This window comes from Nicotiana attenuata, unplaced genomic scaffold (genome assembly GCF_001879085.1).
Source record: "Nicotiana attenuata strain UT unplaced genomic scaffold, NIATTr2, whole genome shotgun sequence".
NCBI lineage: Eukaryota > Viridiplantae > Streptophyta > Magnoliopsida > Solanales > Solanaceae > Nicotiana > Nicotiana attenuata.
The window spans coordinates 2094-7186 of NW_017675404.1; the positions used below are offsets into that span (position 1 = coordinate 2094).

Sequence of the window (5093 nt, forward strand, 5' to 3'; positions counted from 1 at the left end):
ATACTCGTAACAATATGCTGTAATAGTATACAATATACTATAATAGTATACTTATTACCCGTAAATTCCTTGCCTTTCCTTTTAATTTGTTTTAAGCTTTTACCCAGCGTGAGGGGCAATTGAAAATGCAAAAAATAAAATAAAAATTATAGTATGCTATATGATGTAACGGTATACTCTTACAATTAGATCCTTTTAGAATTTTTGAATTTTTTAGTGACAATGAATATTATTTAGTTTAATAATTTGAATTAATTTTTTTAACTCATTGCGTACAATTGTATACCCTGTTGGTATAGCTATATACTATAATGTATCAATATGTTAGTTAATATTTTTTTGGTGTATTAGCTATACATTTAATTGGTACAACAATTTGATTTTTCTTTAAGTAATAATATAAAAAAAGAATAAATAAAAAATAGTGAAAACAGTAAATGAAATTAGATTATGAAGAGAAAAAGAATATAAAAAAAGAAGTTAAATGAAATTAGAAAAGGAAAAAAGAAAAAATAAGAAGAAAACGAGAAAAAGAAAAGAGAAAAGAAGCATAGAAATAAAAAAGAATTGGAGAATAAAGAAAAAATTCGCCACAAAACCTACTATGGGTAGGAAATGTAATTAGTTTATGAGTAGAAAAACAAATGGGTAGACAAGGGTAAATAGTTTTATTTTTGTGGGTAACTGTATCAAAGTCCCATCCTAAAAAGCTATGTATGCACTTCACCAGGTCCTTCTTTGTGGCCCAAAACTTTATTGGATCTTTTTCGTTCTGGTGCATCTTCTTGTGCTTATAGTTTTTGCAAAACGGGCTTGAACTGTAGAATGATATGGCTTTCGTGTACAATATTGGCATAACAGCGAAAGTTTGCTTAGCAACAAAAAAGAGATGCCATAAAGGTCCTACCGGGAGTCGAACCCAGGTCGCTGGATTCAAAGTCCAGAGTGCTAACCACTACACCATAGAACCGCTGACATTAGCACTCCCACCCTATTACATTTATTTTTCTAGTTGTTTCTAATTATCGACCAAATCAGCACATTGAAACACAGTGATATCAAAGTGGAGCGAGGGGAAGTCATGATTTACTTGGAACTAAACATTAGTTTGAAATAGATACAACAAATAAGGAAGTTTGAGTTCTATAGCGCAATCAATCAATAAAAGACAAATATTTCGACAAGAGGGGTTGCTCCGATGGTCAGCACCCCCTACCTACAACCCCAAGGTTTCAGTGAAGGGTTTTAGTGAGTTATTTATTCTCAAAATGACTGTAAAAATTTGGAAAATTGAAGGGGCATTCAAACTTGGAATCTGCATAAAGCTGAAAGTCCAGAATTCGTACTAGCTCTTTATATAGGAGTACTACTGAAGCACAGGCATGCGTGGGCAATTTTTTGACACGAACGCATTTAATTTCTTGAATTTAGCGACTGAACATGAAGAGTATTTCTCAAACAGCTTTTATACAGCACATGCAATAGTCTTTTTTCTTTCCAAACGAATGATTCATGTGATATTTGTTAGTATCAATCAGGTAGGAATGAAGTGATATTATTATGCCGTCCAGCTTAACCAAATTTAGTACTTTACATTCTATTATTAAACTTATTTTCCCAACAAAAGCAACTTGAACTTTCCAGATGTTGAAAAAGAACTTTTTTATGCGAATCTTAGTGTTGGTCCATTTTACGAAAATTGTACGTTCTTTAACCTATCTGCTTAAAAGCTACTTCAACTTTCCAGATGTCGAAGAAAGAACTCTCTCATGTGATTCTTAAAATAGGAAATGATTGTTACATTAAAAATACTTTCTTATAGTACTTGTTAATGAGAAAGTTCCTCAAAACAGAAAGTAGAATTCACATTATTGTATACGCACTCATTGAATGAAATAGGGCACTTTCAACAGTACCTGATCGTAACTCCAATCAAAGTTAGAAAACCACCACTTTCTAAAGTACTAAGTGGTAATTAAAATTTGTTGCACAGCGACAGATCAAATTATTAAGTAAATAACCCAGCAAATGTTCCTCTTTTTGTTCCTTTTGCAGTTGAATAGACAGTACTAGTGGTAGAGAATTGATCGAAAAAAAGCTTGATCATGACGAAAACTTCTTATCTTCAGCCGCAGATAAAATATTTACTTAATATGGTCATTTAAATTTCGGGTTACTCTATTTAATAAATTAATTAGTAACCTATAATAAATTGTAAGCGACCTGCTATAACAGGTTAAATTCATATAAAAAATTACTCTTACTATATTTCTGTAAGAGTCTATTTTCATGCAAGGGCTTGAACCTGCTGGACACCTACTTTAAAACAGTTAAAACATCAGAGAAAACTATTACTAGCATGAAGGGGGAGGCTTCTTTCTCAATAATTACAGTAACTTTTCGAAAAGAGAGAAAGAAAGAGAAAAATCTCTCTGTTTAAAAGCTAAAATCTGGTCAGCCTTAAGAATATAAATAGTCGCTAAAATTGTTCTTAATTAAGAAGGAATAAAATTAAGATGTCCTTTACTATGTTTCTTTCTCCGGTGTGGTTCTTACGTATCGATTGATGGTAGAGGTGCTGTATATATCATTAGAGCAAAGCGCTAGAGATTTATTTTAATACGGCAAACAAATCTTGATATGTTATTCTATTGATGGAAAGATTAAGTAATTGAATGTTATCTTCCTCACGTAATAGACAACCAACTATCGCACATATTAATGGCGATAAATTAGTTTAATGGCGATAAATTAAATATTCCCGTCTTTTATAATTCTTCGTAGAACGACTAACCCGATTTTGGGTAAAAGAAGAAGAACGAATAGGGTTTCTGCATTACTTATGTTTTTTTTTTTTAAAAAAAAACCAACTGCGTATTTTATTCATCTTCCAATAGGTAGTACAGATGATTTGAGGAAGTTACCTATGTTAGAGGCGTAAATTTGTGGAGTTTACATGAGAGCATGTGGACGTGCCACATGTATCCACAAAGAAAAAGACAGTGACTCTTTTGTGAGTTAATTATGAATAGGGTGATGACAGGTGACAGTCAAAAAAGCAATAGAGATAGAGCGCAATACCATTTTGCTGATGACATTTTACAGGTTCAATGATAGGCTAAGTAGTCGAATAATCAGAGTTAATTTGTATAGCAGTTTTCTCCGCAGCTACATTATGTATAATACTTTTCTAATGACAGCTGCGGACTAAGGGGGTATATATATTCAACTACTGTTAAATATTCAAAAGTAAAAGCTATACTGCGCTGTGTTCGAGCACCTGAAGGTCCGTTCAGAAAAAAGAAAAAAAGGGAAAGGGGAGTTCACGTCATACAATCATCTGAATTCGGCTGAAAGTGCAAAATTATTGGTGTAAAAAAATAAAAAAGCTGGTGTAATGACTGTCCATTTGACACGGTCAATAAATAAGTACAATATAGTACTCTCTCCGGTCCAAAATAAGTGATTTTTTGGCATTTTTCTTGTGGTCCAAAATAAGTGATTTTTCCAGATTTCAAGAATGAATTAATTATTTTTTTCCTACATTGTCCTTGGAGTAAATAGTGTTGGAATATGTGTTAGGAGTGTTTATGTGAGATAGTAAAGGTTAATATGGTCAATTCCATTGCTAATTAATGCTAAAAGGTGGATTTCTTAATCTGTGTGAAAACATCCAAAAAAATCACTTATTTTGGACCGGAGGGAGTATGTGTTTTGCTTTCTAGACTATATCCTAGAGTAAGAGGTTCTGTTGTTTTGCAGAATTCACCTCATATTACATCTTTTAATCCAAGACTAAAGTTGAAAATTTTTTAATGTCGCATATATACTTGATGGAAATATAATTTGTTCAATTAGCAAAAAATTCATGTTAACTATGTGAAGCTAGCTAGTCAAATAAATGAGCTAAACGTCTGACACAGAAGAGCAAGTCAAACAAATGACCAAGTGTACGTTTGGCGAATGATCAAGTGATTTATTGTCGTCACTTGGTCGCGTAAATGTCTCAGAAATTACCAATTATTAATTAGCTTGTAAGATGTTATATCATTTCTTTGTATCATGCTTTACTTTAAATAATTAAGTTATACTGCAGATATATTTTTCACCTTGGCACCATGCTAGCTTTCTTAGGTTTTTAAAGCTTTGGAATTTACCGCTTCTATTAGATTTCAGGATGAAAGCACTAACATGCGGAATTTCCTTCATCTAAGGTTTAAAAAGAGTTCTAAGAAACAGAAAAAGAAAAACAATATACCTGGGAACAAAAGGCTTAGACACTGGGTTAATAACACCAAAAAATTGAAATTTCCTAGGTCAAAATTGTTCGGCTATGCAATTGAAATTCTTTTTATAAAAATACCTCCTCTGCTGAAAGTACATGGACTAAAAGTTCAATATGGGAATGGGGGAAAAGGAGATAATAACCTATGCAGTTTTCCAGCCAGTTTTTTGTTTTTAACCACCTAGTGGATGCTAATATGGTGTCAGCATTAGAAGAAACTAATTCACGATTTAAGTTTTATAGGTTCAATCTTATGATTTTTAACATTAAACATATTATATTTTTAAAATTATAAGTTAATATTTGCTGGAGTATTTGATAAGTATAATTTTAATGAATCTTAACACTAAAATATTTACAGAAAAGGTCCAAAAATATCCCTAAACTATGGTATATAGCTCAGTTATGCCCTCCGTTAGTAAACTGGGCCAAAAAAGTCCTCCCCGTTAGCACAATGGCCCATTAATACCCTTCAACCTAACAGCTCCTTCCATCAGTATTTAATATCCTACGTGGCATCCACATAAGCCATGACATGGCAGCCACATAAGCGGGCTATTTCATAAACCCGCTCCAGTTCCAAATAAGCGGACTCCAAAACAAAAACGCGTAGGCAGAAGACCCCATTTTCAAACAAAAACCTAAGTTCCTCTCCTTCCATGGAGATTTGAGAGGTGAGAGGATGACAAAATCGAGCAAGGTTTAACAACACAAATTGAAGATCAAATTTCACATTTTTGCTCCAATTTTTGCTCAAATTTTCACATTTCTGCTCCAATTCCTGCTCAAATTTCCACATTTCTGCTCA

The 5093-nt window shown here is 32.8% G+C and overlaps 1 non-coding gene across 1 annotated transcript; it reads right to left on the reverse strand.

Moving 5' to 3' along the window:
- Positions 1-898: 898 nt before the first annotated feature.
- TRNAQ-UUG lies at positions 899-970 on the reverse strand. The gene has a single exon. It is a non-coding gene; the product is annotated as a tRNA-Gln (tRNA).
- Positions 971-5093: the final 4123 nt, after the last annotated feature.